This window comes from Carcharhinus amblyrhynchos, chromosome 10, assembly GCF_965287045.1.
Source record: "Carcharhinus amblyrhynchos chromosome 10, sCarAmb.v2.hapA, whole genome shotgun sequence".
Classification (NCBI taxonomy): domain Eukaryota; kingdom Metazoa; phylum Chordata; class Chondrichthyes; order Carcharhiniformes; family Carcharhinidae; genus Carcharhinus; species Carcharhinus amblyrhynchos.
Genome location: NC_137333.1, coordinates 73,869,853 through 73,894,565, shown reverse-complemented (window position 1 = coordinate 73,894,565; position 24,713 = coordinate 73,869,853). Strand labels below are relative to the sequence as shown.

The 24,713-nt window shown below is 41.4% G+C and overlaps 1 protein-coding gene and 1 pseudogene across 7 annotated transcripts in view; both read left to right on the top strand.

The window, feature by feature from the left end:
* The window catches only part of LOC145349065 (spermatogenesis-associated protein 13-like), a 288,754-nt gene that overhangs the window by 118,976 nt on the left and 145,065 nt on the right, over positions 1-24,713 (top strand). The window lies entirely within an intron of this gene.
* LOC145349470 (zinc transporter 6 pseudogene) lies at positions 9,953-11,990 on the top strand (annotated as a pseudogene).

Below are 24,713 nucleotides of genomic sequence, written 5' to 3'. Positions count from 1 at the left end.
GGGGGAACAGTTTAGAACAGAGTTGAGGAGGAACTTCTTCACTCAAAGGGTGGTGAATCTCTGGAATTCTCTGCCTGTTGAAGTGGTGGAGGCTACCTTGCTAAATATATTTAAGACGCGGGTAGATAGGTTTTTGGTAGACAAGGGGATTAAGGGTTATGGGGAGAAAGCGGGAAAGTGGAACTGAGCCACTTCAGATCAGCCATGATCTTATTGAATGGCGGGGCAGGCTCGAGGGGCTAGATGGCCTACTCCTCCTATTTCTTATGTTCTTATGCTCTTTGCTGAGTTACTTAAACATAGAACTGTTATAGAACAAGATAACATTTTAACTGGAGCAGTTGCAGCATTTTGTCATTTTTCTTCAGCATTTATGAAAATTGTTAGTCTTGGTGAATATAAAGGCATTTTAGATTTGTTACCTTTGATCAAGGAGAGTGATGTTCAGTTGCAGACTTGTAGCCACAATATGCTGTTGCCCATAAGCTTGATGGTGATATTGTTCTTCAAACCATTTTGCTGGTAACTGATGTGGCTGTGTTGGTTGTATTAATGAATGTTGTTGTATGTGGGGAGACTGCCATCATTCCTTTTGCGTAAAAATGTTACAGTTATGTTGAATTGGTGCTGTAGGATATCATTTAGCAACATGTCTGGAACAGCATGGATATATTTAGTCCAACACTTATCTCTTTAATCATATTTTCATTAAAATGAGAACGGATTGCATCACTTATATTTGCCTATAAAAGGAAATCTTAATCTCAATTATGTGAATTAAGGGCTGAAAGTGTATTTTTGTTCTAAGCTTTTTTTCTCAAAAAAGCTCCAAATGACAGAAACTGAGTGAGGGTATTTACACTGTAACTTCATTACCTGAGAGAAGTGGTTTTGTGCTGGTGTTAAACCTGTGCAGTGCAAATATGTTGTTTACATGTGATCTGACTTTGGAGCACGAGGGAGTGAAATTCTCCTCCTCTGGCACTGGTGTTATGTCAGGTTGTGACCCTGAAATCAGTCTACTTTTCACTGCACCGCTCCCTGTCCCAGCATTCAGTAATGCCACCCTACTCCTATCTCTTGTCCTGATGATGAGTCATCGAGACACAAAACATTGGCTCTGTTCTTTGTCCATATATGCTGTTAGACCACTGAGGTTTTCCAACGTTTTCTGTTTTTGTTTTAGATTCCAGCATCCACAGTAACTTTTGTTTTTATCCTGAGTCCTGTGATTGGGCTTTTGCACAATTTCACCCTCCCCACCCTCCATGTGAGCACAATGGATACTTGTCCCAAACCCAAAGAGCGCTCAAACACAGCTCACCCAATCCATGTATGTGTGGAACCACCCCGAGGGACGCTGGGATTTGTAGTTCTCTGCATCTGCTCGGAAATCTGCTAAATCAGGATTTCTTGTTAGTCGTTGAAAAGGAACTTGTAGAAGGAATCCAGGCTGATTTTCCACTCCCTGACCAAGGCAATGGAAGATGGAGGTACTCCTGATTAGCACTGATAATTTGACTGGCATCCTTTACCTGAATTTAATAGTTTAAACACAGTTTTTCATCAGTCCTCAATCTACTATTGGGATGAGTAAAACGGATTTAGTAGTGTACACACAGGGAGCTGAGTGCAATTATAAAAGCAGTTTACTGCTTATTTTGCTGGTTGATCTGTCTATTTCTGTTTCATTCTGAACAGCACGCTAAAAACAGCTTGCAGGGAATGTGAAATTTTGTTGGAGCGAGAAAACATTTGAGAAAACTTCCTCCACAAATCTTTCCTTCAAACAACCATTGGAACTTGTATTTTTAATGTACCTGTATACTCTGCAATTCATGGCTTTTCATTTTAGGTTTAAAGCATCTTTGCTTGTGTTATGTGTACGGTTGAAGTGAGAAATTGATCAATCTTGGTTGGATAAACATTTAGAAGCTTTCTTAAAGCAAGCTAACTTTGAAGACTCAAAATTCTGTGCATGCTCAGATTTTAGTAATAATATTGATATTCATGCATGGTGACGATGACTTTACCTTTGAAATGCTGCCACTAATTTACCATGGGACTCCTATGCATCTGTTGGCTGAAGAACAGCCCAATATCAGCTTAAAATCCCATAAAAGCAATTCTGTGCAATTGGCCACCAGGCATTACTAATTCACATGAAATTCAATTTGTCCTGTGTCATTTTAAAAGCCACATTTTGCAGACAGCTTGAATAAAAAGAATGATGATGATCGAAAGACTGCTTGTATACTGATTGGTGCTGGTTAATAAATACATGGCAGACATTTTACCCTGATCAGCTGGCTGGTCAAGTATTGCTGCTGTTTCAACACACATCATTTAGTTAGCTTGATGGATGTGCTTCTGATAGGCTAGTGTGGCCTATATATGGCAATAAATAGTAGATTATTGGACAAATTGGCTGCCAAAAGTAATCTGTCACTTTAAAATATTTATATAGTACATAGTTAAGTTGTCAGGCAATTGGAACACAGGAAGGACTAGGTGATCCCTATCAATTTGTTGGTGGATGCCAGGGATTGCATATTATTCTCACTCATTTAGAATAAATAGTATGCATGTCCCATGATTCCATGCCACTATGACCCAGTGGCATGACATTAACACTCCTGATGTGGGAGTTCCTGAACCGGTTCGGCTTTGACCCTGAAGGCCATCTGTTGATCACTAATGAACCAGAACATGGTTTCCAGAAATCCCACACAATTTGCATTGCCCTTTAGAAACAATATACACTGAAAATAGAAAATGTTATAGTTTCTAAGTGATTGCATAAATGGAACATTAATCATAGAATTACATCATCAAAGCGGGCATTGGATCGATTCTGATTGTTGTGATTGTATTAGAGGAATATACACCCCAACCTGTACATTCACTCTAATCTGTACAATCAAGTTTTAATTTAACTGAAATGCTTCCACTAAATACACATGGATTAATTTTAACTAGGGCGGGTTAATGTTTGGAACTCATTTAAACACCGCAGCACTCATTTTGCCTGATACAAGTGGGAGTGGTGTGCAGAAACAAAATCAGGATGGGCACCAGGGACATCGAACCCAAAGAATTTTGCCTGTTGTGTGCATGCATTGAGTTAGGATTGATAATGGGGTGGACATAGATGTTGTGGTTTCCACGGCTGGGAGAGAGAGGCAAAGCCAAGACTGGAAAAATCCCTTGGTTCCTCATGGGTCCTGTGAAGCACTCCTGCTGGCCCTTGCCCACAAGGAATCAGCAGCAGTAAATTTAAATGCATGGCTTATTTGGGTATATCTCATTGTTTAAACTCCAGTTTCATTTTTTCCTTTTGAGAAGATCAGATTAAGATCAGAATGTTTTATCACTCTCATTCATTGATTGAATCCACTGTGGTTGTCACTACAATTCATATTCCCATACAGACAAATCCATGTAAATACTGTATCTGTGATATGTGAATGCCTGCACGTTTCACTGGGCTACTTTGACAGGTTGGGGTGTATATTCCTCTAATACAATCACAACAATCAGAATCGATCCAATGCCCGCTTTGATGATGTAATTCTATGATTAATGTTCCATTTATGCAATCACTTAGAAACTATAACATTTTCTATTTTCAGTGTATATTGTTTCTAAAGGGCAATGCAAATTGTGTGGGATTTCTGGAAACCATGTTCTGGTTCATTAGTGATCAATAGTGATCTACAGATGGCCTTCAGGGTCAAAGCCGAACCAGTTCAGGATCTCCCACATCAGGAATCAGTATTAAAAATGTACTTGGGAAAAATACCTTTGAAAGGAAAAGTGAAAATGAAAATAGATAAATTTGTTTGAATTAACCACCCTTTTACGTTTTAAAAAAAAGTCTGGGCAATTACATTTAAAGAGTTAATCTGGTTAGGTATTCCACATAATCTAAAATAAGCTTGCACTGACCAAGTTCCAGAACACATTCAGTTCTACGTTATTTAATTAATGTTGTTACTAATTGTATTGAAGGGTATGAGTTTTATCTTTTAATTAAACCTGGTATCTATCAGAGTTGCTTAATGCCCTCAGCAGTTGGTGGCTTTTGCTCATTTTTTAACCTCCATTCATGTCGTTATACATTTCATGAGCACAATTTCATTACTTTACATAAAAACCTGATATTTCAATCCATTTTTAGTTACAGATAGTTGCAATTTACTTTTATTTGCACAAACACTTGGGCGGGATTCTCTGACCTCGCAAACTGCTGCCAGCGAGAATGGAGAGTGTTGCTCAGCCAAGACTCCATTCTTTGCAACAAGACTAAAGAATTCAAGTTGCAGGCGAGGTTGGAGAATTCCAGCTTTAATTGTGCTTAAGCTGTTTTTGAGATTATTTGCTGGCTTTTTGAAGTCCCCTTTAAATTGGCCAATATAAAGGGAAGTGAATGGCTTTATGGGTTTTTCCTCCTAGAATGTTTATCAAAATTGATGCAGTGTGTCTGAGCTTTTATAATGTTATAATGCAATGTAAAGTTTTTTCTCGGTGCAGAATAGGTGTGAATATCAAGTGTTCTCTTGATCACCTACTGCTGCATAGAGATGCTCTTAGTAGCTGGTGGATGAAAGACCATTACCTGAATACCCAGCTGTGAGGCTGTCTAATGTTCTACTGGGTTAGAACAAAGAAAATTACAGTGCAGGAATAGGCTGTTTGGCCCTCCGAGCTTGCACCAACCATGCTGCTGACTTAACTAAAACCCCCTACCCTTCCGGGGACCATATCCCTCTATTCCCATCCTATTCATGCACTTGTCAAGATGCTCCTTAAAAGTCATTACCATATCTGCTTCCACTACCTCCCCTGGCAACAAGTTCCGGGCACCTACTACTCTGTGTATATAAAAAAAAATCTGCCTTGTACATTTCCTTTTAAACCTATGCCCCCTAGTAATTGACTCTTCCACCCTTTGAAAAAGCTTCTGACTATCCACTAGGTCCATGCCTCTCATAATCTTGTAAATTTCTATCAGGTCTCCCCTCAACCTCCGTCGCTCCAGTGAGAGCAAACCAAGTTTCTCCAACTTCTTCTCATAGCTAATGCCCTGCATACCAGGCGATATCCTGAAATCTTTTCTGTACCCTCTCCGAAGCCTCCACATCTTTTTCGTAATGTGGTGACCAGAATTGAACACTATATTCCAAGTGCGGCCTAAGGTTCTATAAAGCTGCAACATGACTTGCCAATTTTTAAACTCAGTACCTGGCCGATGAATGCCTTCTTGACTACTTTCTACGCCTGCATTGCCACTTTCGGTGACCTGTGTCCCTTTGCCTATCAGTACCCTTAAGGGTTCACTGGCTTAAATGGTCTGTGACTTTGGGGAAAACTTCAGTGAGAAATGTACACTACAGTTCACTGGAATTTAACCCTGGCATGTCTTGTAACACACATGTAGATGATATGTATTAAAGCTGCATGACCTTGCCCAATTATATCCCTCTAAGCCAAAGATGGTCATTGCATTTGTTAGAAAAAAAATCATGCTTAAGGGTGAGCTGCAAATTTGAAGAAATTTTGATTTTCATTTGTGATAAGAACATAAAAACATAAGAAATAGGAGCAGGAGCCTGCCCCGCCATTCAATAAGATCATGGCTGATCTGAAGTGGATCAGTTCCATTTTTCCGCTTTCTCCCCATAACCCTTAATTCCCTTGTCTGTCAAAAACCTATCTACCCGCGTCTTAAATATATTTAGCGAGGTAGCCTCCACCACTTCAACGGGCAGAGAATTCCAGAGATTCACCACCCTTTGAGTGAAGAAGTTCCTCCTCAACTCCAATCTAAACTGCCCCCCCCACCCCAAAATCTTGAGGCTGTGCCCTCTAGTCCTGCTGTCCTTTCTGAGCAGGAAGAATCTCTCGACCTCTACCCTATCCATCCCTTTCATTCTCTTATATGTCTCTGTAAGATCCCCCCTCATCCTTCTAAACTCCAGCGAGTACAGACCCAGTCTATTTAGTCTCTCTTCATAGTCTAACCCCGTCATCTCCGGTCTAACCCCCTCCGGTGATGTTGCATTCTCATTTAAGTTTTTCTTACATTTGAAAACATCTGCCTCTACTCCCGAACCTTTCTTCAGTCATATTTGGCATCTTTGATTTTTGATAAATTGTCAAGCTGTGCAGTGAAATCTCAAAATATCTACAAAATGCCTAGGTACGGCTGAGTGTGTAAACCTTTTTTTTGAGTTGCAAAAGTCCAAAGAATCAAAACCCACCTGAGTTGATCAGAATTGGGTGCAGTTCAGCTTATTTTAAAACCAATGTGTTGTGCATCTGAACAGTGCTGACGCTGCACATCTGCACAAGAATGAACTGATAAATCTGCAATAATTTGAGATCCGCTACTTTAATTATTTTATTGCTGCTCAGAGCTTGGAATTTGGGTACGAGCTGTGACAGAAATTGACAGCTTTTCGGGGGAGGCTGAACTTCATGGGAATTGCAGGGTATACCAAGCATATGATTAACTTAAAATTGGGTATTCTATTCCGTACGCAGTCTAAATGGGTCCCTTGAAACTGGCTATTATAATATGGGAACATGAGAACAGAAGTTAGCCATTAAGCCTATCTAGCGCTGTCTGCCAATCAGTCACATAATAGCTAATCTTTAACACAGCTACCTGACTATTCTCCATATTCCTTTATGCTCTTGCCAAATTTACAAAAATCTATCTCGGTCTTGAAAATTTCAATCAACCCAGCATCTACAGCCTTTTGAGAAAGTGTTTCCTTTGTGATAAAAGTGCTTCCTAATTTTCATTCCTGAATGGCCTGGCTTTACTTTGAAGATTATTATCCATGTTCTTGAGTCCATCACCAGAGGAAATAATTTCTCCAATCTAGCCCATTGAACTTCTTTATCATTTTAAATAATTAAGATTATTCCTCAAGCACTACTTGAGATATGGTCTAATTAAGGCTTTAAACAAATAAAACATACCTTCTTTTGTTTTTCAACCTCGATATAAAGGCCAACATTCCACGAGCTTATCTAATAAATTTTTGCACCTGTGCACTCATTTTTAGTTATTAGTATGGTTAGACACCTAAAGCCATTTGCTGATCCTCAGTTCCTGACTTCTTGTCATTTGAGGAAATATTCTGCTGTCTTGTTCATGGATTCAGTGTATCTGCTATGGTAGCACCCATGTCTCTTTAAAAGGTTGCGGATTTTAAGTCTCACTCAGGACTTGAGAACATTATTTAGGTTAGAACACTAGAACAATACTGAGGGAGTTCAGCATTCCTTTTTTTCAAATGTAATGTTAAACAGAGGCCCTATCTGCCCCCTCAGGTAGACTTAAAGGGGTATTTTTCAGAAGTTCTTAATTATGAAACATTTTGGGATGTCTTGCGATTTTGAAAGACACTATACAAGTTCAATCCTTTTTTCCCCCCAAAAGTTAGATGATCTCATTCCTCCCTAACTGGATGCTAATGACCACAGTTTTGCTCACTTGTTTAATCTGTTCATGTTTCTTTGTTAACTTCTAACCTAAACAGTTTATTGTGCCTCCTGACTTATTGTCGCCTGCAAACTTAGTTATACAAGTCTATTCCTTGATCCTTTTCATGTAGTCTAGTAGCTGACATAGGGGTGGGGGAAAATACATGAAGAATACTGCTGCATATAGCATACTTACCTTTACTTTGACTAAACTCATGGCTGACTTCTAACTGTTAATAATTATGCCTGCATTTTTTAAAAAAAACAAAGTTGAGCTCAAGTAGTACTTTATAAAAAGGGATTGTCAAATTGTAAATTTCTTCTCTTATTTATCAGCACATCACAAAGGAATCGTGCAGTTTTTAGTCTTTGAGTTGCTTATGGCGGAGAAACTGAGTTGAGAGCATATGACTTTTAAATCAACTAATTTCTAGATGCAAATTGCTGCCACTAGATTGCTGATTTAGTATTTATCCGTCAATGAGGCATTGATGCAAATAATAATTCCTTTAGAAATTCCAGATCTGTAAAATTCAGCCAGTGCACACCAGAAGCTAATAAATACGAGCAAGATGACTGAGGTTTGATAGGCTAGGCTAAACTGTAGCTTATGTTAAATAACATTTGCTGACAAAAGGTATTAATATCACAAAATATATTTCCTGCTTATGATGTCATTCATCTTTAGTTCTCTGCAGGTAGCGCTCACTTTTCCTCTTACGCTAGCAAATTGTTCCTCGGGGCTGATGATTCTCTGGTACCTGTGCTAATGGTCACATTTCGTCAGTTTGCACAGAATTTACAGAATATTTATGTGGAATGGCACTCCATTCCAATCTTATTTTCCATCCACATAGCCACTATACGTATGAATCATTAATTGAAAATGAGAAATAAGCACACTGTCTGATATTTCTGTTACCCCTTCTCTAGGTTGAAAGGCCAAGAGAATTGTAGTGGCCAGTGATACTCTGTCTGAAATGTAGGGCAGAATCATATCATCTTTTGTCAGTGTGTTAGTTTCAGTGGGAAAACCGACATGTAGTTTTCCAGCTGCATGGCTGATTTCTCTCCAAATTTTCTGGGGCTCTGTGCACAAAGAATCTAGGTGTGTGGTTTGTGCCATCACTCTGGCATGACCTGATATTCCATAGAGAATAGGGTACCCTGATCAGATGGGAAACTTAGCCTCTCTCTCTCCCTCTCAATTTCTTTCTATTTTTCTCTCCTCTGTTTTTTTTCTCTGTCTCTCTCTCTCTCTTTTTCTCTGTCTCTGTCTCTCTCTCTCTTTGTCTCTGTGTCTCTCTCTCTCTTTGTCTCTGTGTCTCTCTCTCTCTCTCTTTGTCTCTGTGTCTCTCTCTCTCTCTCTCTCTTTGTCTCTGTGTCTCTCTCTCTCTCTCTTTGTCTCTGTGTGTCTCTCTCTCTCTCTTTGTCTCTGTGTGTCTCTCTCTCTCTTTGTCTCTGTGTGTCTCTCTCTCTCTCTTTGTCTCTGTGTCTCTCTCTCTCTCTTTGTCTCTGTGTCTCTCTCTCTCTCTCTTTGTCTCTGTCTCTCTCTCTCTCTTTGTCTCTGTCTCTCTCTCTCTCTCTCTTTGTCTCTGTCTCTGTCTCTCTCTCTCTTTGTCTCTGTCTCTGTCTCTCTCTCTCTTTGTCTCTGTCTCTCTCTCTCTCTCTCTCTCTCTTTGTCTCTGTCTCTCTCTCTCTCTCTCTCTCTTTGTCTCTGTCTCTCTCTCTCTCTCTCTTTGTCTCTGTCTGTCTCTCTCTCTCTCTCTTTGTCTCTGTCTCTCTCTCTCTCTCTTTGTCTCTGTCTCTCTCTCTCTTTGTCTCTGTCTCTCTCTCTCTCTCTTTGTCTCTCTCTCTCTCTCTCTCTCTTTGTCTCTGTCTCTGTCTCTCTCTCTCTTTGTCTCTGTCTCTGTCTCTCTCTCTTTGTCTCTGTCTCTGCCTCTCTCTCTCTCTCTCTTTTTCTCTGTCTCTCTTTTTCTCTGTCTCTCTCTCTTTTTCTCTGTCTCAATTTCTTTCTCATCTGCAAAAGAGGAAGTGAAACCACATTCTATGATTAAGTACAGTGGAAAGCTTCAGATGCTTTCCTTCAAGCCTGAAGGAAAATGTAAATAAATGCAGCTGACTGGAGGTGGAGTAGAAATTCATTAAGATGTCAGTGTCATCTGTTTGAAAGCATGTTGACAGAGATCTAAAGTTTTCAATGTAAAATGGAGGGTTTCTGACATTTCCACTTTCTTGGAAGGTAAAGAGATTTCAAACCAAAGTTCTATGAATACACTGAAGCTGAATGCACACCTGTCGAAAATGGACCCCCCCCCAATGCCACTGACACCTCTGTCAGAGAATTTCAAAGGGCTGTGCTCATACCTGCAGCTTCTGACAAGCGGAAGGGGAAATCCCTGCTGCAAAATGGAGTGCCGCTGTGATTTAAAAGCCTGCCAGCTGTCAAGGAAACATGGAGATTAAAATGATCAAGCCACTTCAAAATTTTCACAGCAGTCAGGCAGGAATGAAGACGTTGGTCATAAAGCTGCCTGAAGTCAAAATGTTAGGGGTGATTTTCACATCTGCTTGTGCTAGAAAGGGTCATCTGGCAACTAGGCCCCCATCCTGGGGCAAGTGGCAAGGTCAGACCTCTGCCCCCAGTTGACCCCACTCAATGCTCAAGACCCATGAGATACCCTTCCTCTACACTACAGCCAAGTAGCAGCAGAAGGGAAAATGGTTACTGGATATAGCTCCTTGACCCTTGGTGCCCAAGGCACCAGGATGTCAATGCCGGAGGGCAGTGCACCATTTGCACTGCCAAGGTGCATTGCCTGAAGGTGGGCCTGAGTGGGGCTTTGAGGGGGTAGTGTGGTGTTGGGTCGGGCCACCCTCTTGCCTGATGTGGGGGGGATGTCCCTCTTTGTTGAAGGGTTGGTGGTGCTCCCTTGGTCAGCAGGGGATGAGGGAAGTTCACTATTTCATTTTCTGGGAGTAGAGAGGCTCTTCTCCGACCACAGAGATTGGTACTGGTGGGTTTTGGGGCATGGGCTCATTTGCATCTTGCAGGTGGGTGAATCCCACCCGACGGATGCTGAGCGTATCAGTGGGAAACATTCTAGTTTTTGCACTGATTTGGACTTGTACCCTGAAAATGGAAAAGTTACACCCATTGTATAGAATAACTTGAAATTTTAGGATTCTTTTTGATTGGTAATTTTTAAAACATAAATATCAGGACAAAAGATTATCTGGGTTAGTTTGTAGCAGCTTCTATTCAATCTAATTCTAAGTTTCTGTCAGGCTTATGATAAGCATCAAATGCCTTTTTATGTATTTATTGTTAAAATTTACCAAGTTGCTTCCTTTCATTGAAGTGCTCGTTTAAATGTGAATAAATGGTGAACTTGATAAATGTGTTGGCATCAGTTTACTTTGAGAGATGGCTGTGTAATTGTAAGGCTAGTGAGTCACTAAAGTGCATTGTATTGTGATGAAATAGTTTGCACCCAGTAAGATTTTATTAAAGTGTGAAGTGCATTTTTTTCACAAAAATACTTGTCCTCAAATAATTGGAAGTGACTTCAAAACCAACATTGAAATATACCCTTGAAATGTTTAAAGCTCACAGCTATTTATCAAGGCAGTAATTTTTTGTACTTATAAACTTTTTCCAATGTGGATTATTCAATCACCCTTGATCAGATGTGATTAATTGTAGTGAAACTGTTTTTTAAAATCATCATTCCAATATGGAGCTATACTGCACATAGCAATAAATGTCTGTGCTGAGTTAAATTTCTCATCTGGAGTTGCTACTGGGACATTGTCTTTGGCCTTGGTGTCCTTGGGGTTAGTAGAGGGGAAAAAAAATCTGTCATGTGTCGTACTTCTGAAAGTTTCCCAGATGAAGTGTCAGGTGAATATGGGGATAGTTTTTATACAGTGGTGTTCTTGAAGTGAGGAATGAACATTTTTGGACCTTGGATTTGGAACTCTGGCTGGTTCTGTACGTGTGCGGATCAAGAGAGGTGCAAATGAACAGTTGGTGCTGGCACACATGACCAATTGCCTTTCCACACTTATTAAAACTTTAGCTGTTCAGATTTTTAAAGACGATTGGGTTAGGCCATCACTGGTTACTGGTTCAATTCTGAGCAACATATTGAATCCCTTAGATCACAGTAATGTCCCAACAGTTTTAGCTGTCAAATCCTTGGATGAAATGAACCCTATCACCTCTACCCCAGCAAAACCAACCAGTCCTCCTGAATTTTCCTTCAACATGCCAGATAAAAACATCAACCCAGTCATCCTACCAACTGCTCCATCAACTAGACCTTTTGGCTTAGGGCTCAATTGTGGGGCTGTTAGATATGGAGGCACTTCTAATTAGGACATCAGAGGACCTGGGCAGGGAATGACTCGGATTCAGAACTGGATTGATTAATATTCCAAGTAGATATGGAGCAGGCACTCAAGGACATGTTAACCAATTCAGATCATAAGTATGCAACATAGTACATGATGCAAAGGTGTGCTTCAAGCTGATTCCTCTTAAACTAAAAACTGTAACTGCGAAAGACTTTTAACTGTGGAAATATAATTTTGTATTATTACCTCAATATATTTAAGATCATTCCTGGACTAGTCATATTTTGGTTTCTTAAGAGTGTTTGCCTTTAATCATGCATTTACATTGCTGTGAATATATCTGGATTGTGTAATGTGCTTTCTTAAATGTAACTGGTTTGATTAGTAACTTTGCGGATGATTCAAAGGTTGGTGGATTTGTGGATAGCGAAGAGGACCATCAGAGGATACAGCAGAATATAAATTGGAGTTTAATCCGGACAAATGTGAGGTAATGCATTTTGGACAGGCTAATATAGATAGGAAATATACAGTAAATGGCAGAATCTTTAAGTGTATTGATAGGCAGAGGGATCTGGGTGTACAGATGCACACATCACTGAAAGTGGCAATGCAGGTGGCGAAGGTAGTCAAGAAGACATACGCTCGCCTTCATTGGCCGGGGCACTGAGTTTAAAAATTGGCAAGTCATGTTGCAGCTTTATAGAACCTTAGGTAGGCAGCACTTGGAACATAGTGTTCAATTCTGGTTGCCACACTACCAGAAGGATGTGGAGGCTTTGGAGAGGGTGACAGGAAAGACTTACAAGGATGTTGTCTGGTTTGGAGGGCATTAGCTACAAGGAGAGTTTGGAGAAACCTGACTTGTCCTCACTGGAACGAAAGAGGTTGAGGGGTGACCTGAGAAGTCTACAGGATTATGAGGGGCATGGACAGACTAGATAGTCAGAAGCTTTTTCACTGGCTGGAAGAGTCAATTACTAGGGGGCATAGGTTTAAAGTACGAGGGGTAAGGTTGAAGGAGATGTATAAGGCAGGTTTTTTTTTTGTGTGGTGGGTGCCTGAAACTTGCTGCTGTGGAAAGCAGATACAATAGTGACTGTTAAGGGGCGGCTTGACAAATACTTGAATAGGATGGGAATAGCGGAATATGGTCCCCAGGAGGATAGGGGGTTTTAGTTCAGTCGGGCAGCATGGTCGGTGCAGGCTTGGCCGAAGGACCTGTTCCTGTGCTGTAATTTTCTTTGTTCTTCGTACCTGAATCAAGACTGGTTGCCATTTGTGGCAGCATTCGTCATTTATGGTAGTGAAGCATGTCTTGGCCAAGCTGCTTCATTTCCATACATACCACTCTCACTCCTGTTAACCTTCATTCAGGAATGAGAGTAAACAAGTAGTGGAAAAAATCCCTGGTGCCTGTTTTAGGGAAAGAGAACTGTCTGGGTGACTTTGTGAAGAGAATTAGCAAGTGGATCAAGAACTCGTGTGTGGAAGTTTACATCAAAACCAATCTTTATTCATTTGTGGGACATGGACACCAATGGCTGGCCAGCATTTATTGTCCATCCCTTGTTGAGACTCAACCACATTACTGTAACTCTGGAGTTGCATGGAGGCCAGACTGGCTAAGGACAGCAGATTTCCTTCCCTGAAAGACATTAGTGAATCAACTGGGTTTTTCCAACAATCAGCAATGGTTTCATGGTCATCAGTAAATTCTTAATTCTAGATTTTTAAAATTGATTTCAAATTCCACCATCTGCTGTGGTGGGATTTGTACCTGGCTTCCTAGAACATTGGCTGAGTTTCTGGGTTAATAGTTTAATGATAGCACTAGGCCATTGCATCCCCCAGTGTGGCTTTGATTGCTCCACTGTTGAACTGCAACAAATTTTCGTTCATGCTCATTTGGAAGCTATATCAGACAGTTGCATAATCACAATAAAGATTGTGAAATTAAGGGAAGGGAATTGATGGAGTGGCACCATGAGAATGAGTCACTTGCAATGGGCAGTAGGCTGCCTAAATCATCTCAGGAAGTTTAAAATCCACTCGAGTAGCCCACAAAAAGGTTTGCAGTCAAATATTTTGATTATGTTTGAGTAAATTATATATTCTGACTGTAACACATTCTCTCCTTCCTCATACAAAAAATTGTGTCAACAGATCTTGGTTCATGGTAGGGTTTTTTTTGATGGTGGACCGGATACAGAGTTTCAGAGCTGAAGTCTAGCATTGAGGAGAGATCCAGATTTTGTGATGCCTGGTTGAGTTTGATTGTAGACAAGGAACTATGATATAGACTTTTACATGGAAACTGAACAAGGTATCTTTGGTCACATCAGAACCAAATTCTAGTGTGATATTGTGGACAAGCAGTTGAACAGCACAGTGACAGTTGTGAAATTGAGATCAACAATGAAGACGCAAAGCTGGATATTAATGGTACACATATGAAGACAACTATATGCTTGCGATATGTTGTGGGGCAACATTGATGAGAATAGGAATGGGCTGAAAATAAAACCTTGGAATACTCTGGAGATGAGTCTGAATGCGAGAGGGGCAAAGCCATTTGCAAGTGATATACTTCAGCATAGCAGGTAGGAGTGGAATTTTAAGAGTCCAATGCTGCAGCAGTTGAATATGCAGAAGGATGTGGAAGACGGCAGAAAGGAAGGCCCCATAGAACATTGTCAGTCTGTTGGAGCAATGTGGTGTCGGTGTTGTTTTAAGCCAAAACAGGTGAAAGAGTTCAGATGTGATGATGAGAGAGGTGGCTATGGAGTTGTGATAGCAATACATTTTAAAACTTTGGGTAGATTGGAGAAGGGACAAGAGCTGCAAAATTTGACTGTGCCAAAGTTGGACATTTTAAGGTCTGTGTTGATCACCAAAATGTTGAATGTGTAAAGCAATGCCTGAGGAGAGTGAGTAATTATATAGATGATCACTGGGTTAAGATGGATAGTTGATAATTGAGTTGGCAGGGTAGGGAATGGATAAAGTGAGCAGTGGGTGGAGGCAAGGAAGCAGAAGTTGGAGGGCCAAAGCTACAGAATGTTGTGAAATATGTTTAAAAGTGGTTTAGAAAGATAGATGAACAGCAATTGGCAAATTATTTTGAAGATTAAGTAATCCATGATTTCCTTGCAGAAACAGATAAGTGGCGGGAAAAGGAATGAAGCTCTGAGAAGGCAGTAGTGGAGATGAGGATTTAAAAATACTTTTCTTTCCAGAGTAATTTGAACAAAATTATATCATTTGGTTGTAAGAGAAATTTTTAGATGAACAGGATTGGAAGGTCAGCTTCCAATGCACCACATATGCTTCAACTTGTGGGCTTTAGATTTGAATAGATAGACGTTATTTCAGTTAGAGGGAGAGATTGGAAACTTAAGGGTTCTGGCAGACAAAGGAGCATCAAGAGCAAAGTTGAGTTGCTGATGAATAACTTGATAAAGGCTGCCATTAGGCCCAGTGGATAAGAAGAGAAAGAGTCTGGGGTCGTAAAGGGTGCTAGGAAGTCATTTTATATGAAGTAAAAGCATATGATAAAAGTTTCAGTGAGAAAGATGTAATTTCTGAAGATTAGAGAGGCCAGAATTTCTGTCAAAGACTGATGTTTGGTGACAAGGTCATTTGTGATACCAAAGTCAAGGGGATGTAAATGGGAGAGTTGAGTTTGAGTGAGAAGGAATAGCGCCAGAATGTATTCACAATTAGACATAGAAAATAAACTTGATGTTGCATGCAAAGTTATGCATTATTATATGAGACCAATTGAATGAATTTGGTTATCCAAATTTTAAAAAATTCTTACACAGAATGTGGGCACAGATGGCTGGGCCATCATTTATTTCCCACCCCTAATTGCACTGGATTGATTAGCTAGCTTGCCAGGCATTTCAGAGGGCATTTAAAAGTCAATCACATTGCTGTGGGTCTGGAGTCACATGTAGGCCAGACCAGGATGGCAGTATTCTTAAAGGATAAATGATATAGAACATTACAGCACAAACAGGCCCTTCGGGCCACGAGTTGCGCCGATCATATCCATACCTACCAGGCCATAGAACTATCTGTAACTCCCAATCCCATTAAAAGACCCCAGCGAGTTCGGCTCTACCACCACTGATGGCAGCCGATTCCACTCGCTCACCACTCTGAGTGAAAAACTTATCCTTAACATCTCTGTACTTGCTCCCCAGCACCTTAAATCTGTGTCCTCTCGTAGCGACCATTTCAGCCGTGGGAAATAGCTTCCAAGAATCCACCCTATCTATTCCTCTCAACATTGTATAAATCTCTATCAGGTTGCCTCTCAATCTTCGTCTCTCCAGGGAGAAGAGACCTAGCTCCCTCAACCTACCTTCATAAGGCATGCTTCCCAATCCAGGCAACATCCTTATAAATCTCCTCTGCACCCTCTCCATAGCTTCCACATCCTTCCTGTAGTGAGGTGACCAGAACTGCGCACAGTACTCCAAGTGGGGTCTGACAAGGGTCTTATAAAGTTGCAGCATTACCTCCTGACTCCTAAACTCAATCCCTCGATTAATGAAGGCCAGTACACCATACGCCTTCTTGATGACATCCTCCACCTGTGAGGCCAATTTAAGAATCCTATGGACCTGGACCCCAAGATCCTTCTGCTCCTCAATACTGCTGAGACTCCTACCCCTGATATTGTACTCCTGCATCCCATTGGTCCTGCCAAAATGGACCACTACACATTTATCTGCGTTGAAGTCCATCTGCCACTTCTCCGCCCAGTCTTGCATCCTATCCATGTCACGCTGCAACTTCTGACATCCCTCCAGACTATCCACAACACCACCAACCTTCGTATCGTCGGTGAACTTACTAACCCATCCCTCCGCTTCCTCATCCAGGTCATTTATGAAAATGACAAACAGCAAGGGTCCTAGAACAGATCCCTGGGGCACTCCACTGGTGACCGACCTCCATGCAGATATAGGCCTAAGTAAATGTTTCAGTAGCAGATGGATAAGATGGTGCAGGTTAATAGATGTTGGACAGCCTTATTAATGCAAGAGTCTGTTACAACTGTGATTCCGTAGTCCGTAACTGAATCACTCCCAACATCCCCTCCTGTTTGCATAGCACCTTCCTGTGCAAAGTGTCAGTCCTGGCTCAGATGATAATACTCTCACCTCTGACTCAGAGGTTATGGGTTCAAGTCCCACTTTATGACTTGAGATAAGTGAACTGATCCACTGCTTGTAGTTTCTGCCCTTTGAATGTGATTATGGGTTCTGTGTATGGTGCATGAGAAGCAGGCTTGCGCATGACTTCGGTCTTTCTAATGTTGATGGTGAGTCCAAAGTTGTCACAAGCCGTGGAAAATTTGTCCATACTGACTTGCATCTCTGGCTCTGAGCCAGCATACAGGGTGCAGTCATCGGCAAAGAGGAAATCTCTCAGAACAGTCTCTTTCACTTTGGTAATAGTTTGAAGTCTCCTCAGGTTGAAGAGCTCCCCATCCACTCTGTACTTGAGGCTGATTCCAGCAACACTGTCCTGGAAGGCATCACTCAGCATGACAGTAAACATCATGCTGAACAGTGTGGGTGCAAGCACACAGCCCTGTTTGACAGCATTGGTGACTGGGAATGCCTCAGAGGATTCTCTGCCATTCAATACTCTGGCCATCATGCCATCAAGGAACTGGCATACCATCTGAATGAATTTGGGAGGGCAGCCAAACTTTGACATGACCCTCCACAGGCCTTGTCAGTTTACAGTGTCAAAGGCTTTTGCGAGGTTAACAAAGGTTGTGTAGAGCTCGCGATTCTGCTCCTGACACTGCTCCTGAAGTTGGCACACAGCAAAAATCATGTCACTAGACCCACGACCTTTGCAGAAGCCACACTGTGACTCTGGAAGCAGGCCCAGCTCCAGATCAGTGACCAGACGATTTAGCAGGACTCTTGCAAGGGTTTCTCCTGTGATGAAGAGCAGCGAGATTCCTCAGTGGTTGTCATATACTTGCTGATTGCCCTTCCTCTTGTAGAGGTGTACAATGGAAGCATCTTTAAGTTCCTGAGGAACGGATCCTTGCTTCCAAAAGGATTGGAACAACTCGATGAGCTTCTCACCGCGTTGACCAGTGTGACTATTACACTGGTCAGATGAGCACATACCCAAGCAGCTCCTTTTTGGGGAACTCTCTGCTGAAAGACGCTCGCATGGAGGGTAGAAGAAACATTTCAAAGACACAGTCGAGGCCTCCCTGAAGTCGCTTGACATTGACACGACCACCTGGGAAACACTAGCACAAAACCATTCTACCTGGCGCTGTCTCATCCACAAAGGCTGTCAAGCTCACAAAGCAAGGTGTATTGCTGAAGCACAACTTAAGTGCGAGCTGCACAAGTCCAGAGCCACCAGCGTAACAACTACAATGTCTACACAAGTCTGTCCAATATGTGCCAGGACGTTCTGTGCCCAAATTGGCCTGATCGGTCATCTTCGGACCCACTGCAACCAGCCTCAAAATGAGTAATGGTGTTGAGGTCCCCATTGACGATGGACGAATAACATGACTTGAGCACAAATATTTACTGAGGGAGTGCTGCAGTGTTGAAGATGCCATCTTCTGGGCAAGATGTTAAACCAATGCCCCACCTGACCCCCTCAGATCGATTTATAAAAGGTTTTATGGCAGTATTTCAAAGATGAGCAAGGGAATTATCTGCTAACATCCTGGCTAATATTTATCTCAACTTCCTAAAACAGATTATTTGGTCAATATCAGATCATTGTTTCATTAGAGCTTGCTTGTGTGCAAATTGCCTACACTTCAAAAGTACTTCATTGGCTGTAAAATGCTTTAAAACCTGGTGATCATGAAAGGGGCTGAGCTCTCTTGTCCTTATCTTCCCACACGGTTCCAATGAAGTTTTTTTAAATTCATTTGGGGGACATGGGTGTCACTGGCTGGCCAGCATTTGCCCATCACTAGTTGCCCTGGAATTGAGAGGCTTGCTGGGCCATCTCAGAGGACAGTTGAGAGTCAAATTCTAAATTGGGGCAAGGCCAATTTTCATGGTATCAGGCAGGAACTTTCACAAGTTAATTGGTGGAGTCTGTGGGAAGGTAAAGGGACATCTGGTAAGTGGCACACATTCAAAAGTGTGTTAACCAGAGTTCAGGATAAACACATCTTCCTCTTAAAGTGAAGGGCAAGGCTAGCAGCAAGGAGGGAATCCTGGATGACTTGGAATCGACGCCCTGGTCAAGAAGAAAGGGGCATATGACATGCATAGGCAGCTGGGATCAAGTGAATCACTTGAAGAGTATAGTGGGTGTAGGAATAGAGTTAAGAGAGAATTCAAGAGGGCAGAAAGGGGACACGAGATTGTTTTGGCAGATAAGGCAAAGGAAAATCCAAAGAGCTTGTGCAAATACATAAAGAGCAAAAGAGTAACAAGGGAGAAAGTAGGGCCTCTTAAGGATGCACAAGAGATGGGTGAGATCCTAAATGAATATTTCTCATCAGTATTTACTGTTGAGAAAAGCATGGATATTAGGGAACTTGGGGAAATAAAAGTGATATCTTGAGCAGTGTACATATTAGAGAAGAAGATGCTGGAAGTTTTGAAGTGCATCAAGGTAGATAAATCCCCGGGACCTGATGAAGTGTATCCCAGGACGTTGTGGGAGGCTAGGGAGGAAATTGTGAGGCCCCCAGCCGAGATATTTGAATCATCAATAATCATGGATGAGGTGTCTGAAGATTGGAGAGTGGCAAATATTGTGCCTTTGTTTAAAAAGGGCTGCAGGGAAAAGCCAGGGAACTACAGGCCAGTGAGCCTCACATTTGTGGTGGGTAAATTGTTGGACGGTATTTTGAGAGACAGGAATTTAGAGCTGCAAGAACTGATTAGGGACAGTCAGCATGGCTGAGTGGAAAATCATGTCTCACAAAGTTAATTGAGTTTCTTGAAGGGGTAACCAAGAAGGTAGATGAGGGCAGTGCAGTTGATGTTGTCTACATGGACTTTAGCAAGGCCTTTGACAAGGTACCACATGGTAGGTTGCTGCATATGGTTAAATCTCATGGGATCCAGGATGAGGTATCTAAATGGATACAAAATTGGCTTCTTGACAGAAGCCAGATGGTGGTTATATAGAGTTGTTTTTCAAACTGGAGGCCTATGACCAGCATTGTGCCTCAGGGATCAGTGCTGGGTCCACTGTTATTTGTCATTTATATTCATGATTTGGATGAGAATATTGGAGCATGGTTAGTAAGTTTGCAGATGACATTAAGATTGGCATAGCAGACAGTGAAGAAAGTTATCTCCAGTTGCAACGGGATCTTAATCAATGGGCTAACGAATGGCAGATGGAGTTTAATTTGGACAAATGCGAGGTGATACATTTTGGTAAATTGAACCAGGGCAGGACTTACTCAGTTAATGTTAGGGCATTGGGGAAAGTTACAGAACAAAGAGATCTAGGGTACATGGTCATAACTCCTTTTGAAAGTGGAGTCACAAGTGGACAGAGTGGTGAAGAAGGCATTCAGCATGCTTGGTTTCATTGGCCAGAACATTGACTATAAGAGTTGGAATGTCTTGTACAAGTTGTACAAGACATTGGTAAGGCCACACTTGGAATACTGTGTGCAATTCTGGTCACCCTATTATAGAAAGGATATTATTAAACTAGAAAGAGTGCAGAAAAAATTTACTAGTATGCTACCGGGACTTGATGTTTTGAGTTATAAGGAGAGGTTGGATAGACTGGGACTTTTTTCTCTGGAGCGTAGGAAGCTGGAGGTTTACAGAATAATGAGGGGCACAGATCAGCTAGATAGTCACTATCTTTTCCCAAAGATAGGAGAGTCTAAAACTAGAGGACATAGGATTAAAGTGAGAGGGGAGAGATACAGAAGTGTCCAGAGGGGCAATTTTTTCAGCAGCTATTGATACTGATTTCTCCCATTACGTGCCCTCTAGACCCAACTTTTGTTTCATTACCTATTGAATGACCATCTCCTTTGCTTTTTAGGCTCTTCTGCCTTCATCACCCTAATACAGAACTTCTTTGTCCTTTCTTTTCCATGCTTCTTGTTACATCTCTAACTTTCTTTATTTCTGATGCAAGGTCATTGACCTGGAATATTTTCAGTTCAATGTAACAATACATGTGACAATACTAAATCAAATCAAAAAATCTGCTCGAACTGATCTACAAGAAAAGCAAGGTTTTGCCATCAAGACTTAAGAGGAAGTAAGGACCTGTGACAACATATCAAGAGCCAGTGACAGTGAAAGAACATCCCAAATACTTTATCTTTCAGAGATTAGAGGATTCAAAAAAATTGTTAAATTATACACAACAGTATGCTATCTGACATGAGTATTCCCAACATATTCTTGGTTTTATTTTAAAATTTGGGTGTACTTGTTTATGTTGTGACTTTTTTTAATTTTGAGGGAACCTTTAACTACTATTTATGAATGCGTTCTGTAACAGGCACATCCAGCTATAACAGGCAGATCTAGGGGAGCCTAAAAAGCAAAAGAGACGATCATTCAATAGGTAATGAAACAAAGGTTGGGTCTAGAGGACATGTAATGGGAGAAATCAGAATCAGTATCAATAGCTGCTGTTCAAGAAAATGGGAATATTGGTTTTCATCTGAAATTGTTGAACTCAAGTGCGAAATCCAGAAAGGAGATGCTGTTCCTTGAGTTTACGTTGCACTTCCTTTATGCCCTTTAGGGAAGGAAATCTGTCATCCTTGCCCTGTGTATGATTTAAGAATTTTTTTGAATTCCCTCATCTCTGAAAAATGTATTTGGAATGTTCTTTTGTTGTCACTGGCCCTTGATATGTTATCAAGAGTCCTTTCTTCCTCTTAAGTCTTGATGGCAAAACCTTGCTTTTCTTGTAGATTAGTTCGAGCAGACTTTGATTTATTATTGTCACATGTATTAGCATACAGTGAAAAGTATTGTTTCTTGTGTGCTATACAGACTAAGCATATGGTTCATAGAAAAGGAAAGGAGAGAACGCAGAATGTAGCGTTACAGTCATAGAACATAGAACATTACAGCGCAGAACAGGCCCTTCGGCTCACGATGTTGCGCCGACCAATTAAAAAGCAATGACCCTCTAACCTAAACCAATCCCTTTCCATCCATAAACCTATCCACGGATCTCTTAAACACCCCCAAACTAGGCGCATTTACAACTGCAGCAGGCAGGGCATTCCAATCCCTCACCACCCTCTGGGTAAAGAACCTACCTCTGACATCCGTCCTATAATTACCACCCCTTAATTTAAAGCTATGCCCCCTCGTGCTAGCTTTCTCCATCTGAGGAAAAAGGCTATTACTGTCCATAGCCATGATGTAGACAAAGATCCACTTAATGCAAGGCATGTCCATTCAAAAGCCTAATGGCAGCAGGGAAGAAGCTATTCTTGTCGGTTGGTATGTGATCTGATTGAACCGTTTGGTGCCCTGTCGCATCTAATTTCTCTCCATTTTTCCATCTTATTATGTACCATTGTTTCTGGTGGCCACAAGATGTACCTGTTACTTTGAGGCAACTGCATGTAAATATGGTGGAAATTTCAGGGGCGATTCTCCCCAAAAAAATTTGAAGTGCCAAATTCCTGTAAAAACTGGAGTAACTCCCACTCTTTTTTTAGCGGGATTTTCAAAAATGAATCTCCCACACTCTGACTGCAGAATGCCTCAGAGATTCCTTCTGAAAATCAGGGGATGGGGCCTATTCCTGCCTGAAAGCCATCAGCTGAGCAGGCCACTGTGCATGCAGCAATCTGTCATAACGGAGACTGGTGCATGCGCAGTAGTCCCGCACTACCAGCCTCCCGATCGTTGGCTAGCTCAACTGCTAGCTAAATACCACCCCCACAATCCCCAACCCCAACTCCAACTGACTGCTTACCTCCCAGACCTCTTTGGACCAGCCAGCCCAGTAGTCCTGACCCCGGCTGGCAGCCATGACACCCGACTCTGGATGGCCAGCCCCCAACCCCCACTTCCTTCCTTTGGGATCTACCAATCCCAAGTGCAGAGTGGGACTCCCTGTCCCCATGGCACTGCCTGATGTCCAGGGAGCACATCCCCTCCCCTCCTCTTCCTGGAGAGGCCCCTATGGCCTCCTTTCACTTCAGTGATTGCCAGTTTCCTGTTACCGAGGAGCTGTTGTAAATTCCGCTGGAGTGAAACACTTCTAGTGGGGGAGCTGGGAGATGCTAGTGGGCCCAGAGACCTCAGTCCCAGACCAGCTAATGGGATTTAAATGCAAATTTTAATATTTAAATCAGCTCAGCATGACTCTGGAAATTCTGTTCCCAGAGAGACTCCAAGGCCGTGGGGAATGCAGTAAATGGTCTCTGCTGAAGACTCCTGGCCCATTGCCAGAATTGCCCCCTACATTTTTTTTGCAAGCTTTTTCCTTCCATTTAAAATGGATTTTCAAAGTTAAATCAGACAAAAAAGATGCGGAAGATCATTTTTCAGAAACTGTAAACATTGAGAACATCAGTTTATAACTTATTACTTGTGTCACTGAGTTGGTGGATGTAACTTTTGTGTCCCTGTTTGTTTGTCTATAACTACAATATCTCAAAAACTAGTTTTAACCAAGGTAATAGCCGAAAGAAGAGATAATTAGTTTGTGCCAAAGGTGCAAATACCTGTCCAAATCCAGAGAATTTAAAAAAATAGTTCTGTTGATATTGGGAGATAGGGCAAATTAATTTTTACCCAAGAATGTTGGGGGTTGTTTAATGTTGCAGATTGTTGCAGCTGCTGTGGCTCAATTTGCCAATGTTGCCAGAATATGAACAGAGTTTTCAAAGCAGATTTTTGAATGTGGCTTGGCCTGAAACTTCCTCCGTGAAATGGAAGCTCTTCTTTTTCAGCTTTAGTTATGGAGCACCAACCAGGCAGGAAAAACTTCAGGAACTGTGTATTGTTATAATGTTGAGCTAACAGTGTAGTGGAGGTGTGCACTCCACGGAGAATTTTCTTCACTTGTATCAAACTGTTTTCGGTTTGTTTGATTTGGTGTATTTTCTGTGATCTACTAATTTGCTGTCCACCATTTTACAAAATGAACAAGGGATTTGAAAATCCATAGAGCTTATTGAGCCCACAGGAAAACTTCAAGTTTGTGGGACCTAATTTAAATATCATTTGTAAATGCCCAAAATGCAGGAAGGGTTAGCTTGTATATTAAGTTTTCTACAGCAGTCTCTGACTGCAGATTTTTAGAAGGCAGATGGACCCCCTTTACAAAGGAGCAATGGAGCTGGCAGTTACTGCCGTTGACTTGACGCTTAAGAATATCACGTTGCTTCCTGTAAATGCATTTCTGGTGCTCTACCAGAGAACCTTGAGTGGCTTTGTCCTCTTACTGACCTCAAAGATTTTATAACCTCAGATGTTGTTTCTCTGAAGAAGATAATTGATGATGCCTATTCCTTTAAGCTGTTTAGGGTTATTAATTGCTAAGGAGTAAATTTGGCGCCTTTCCTGGTCCATACATCTCTGTTCCAGGTCACACAATACTCTAAATGGTTCAGTGAGTAATTAAGGATTTTTCTTTTATGTACTGTACTTGAGATGATATATTTTTGACCCTATCTTCCATTACTATGCTGTGCAATATTGTTTTATTTACATTGATATAATTGAGATCTTGTGTGATACTGTCAGCTGAATTATTTGAATCATTGGCTTCTTAACAGTATGATCATAGAATCATACAGTATAGAAGGATACCATTCAGCCTATCAGATCAGTACTGACTCCTGTTCTTCCCCATAATCGGGCAACATTTTC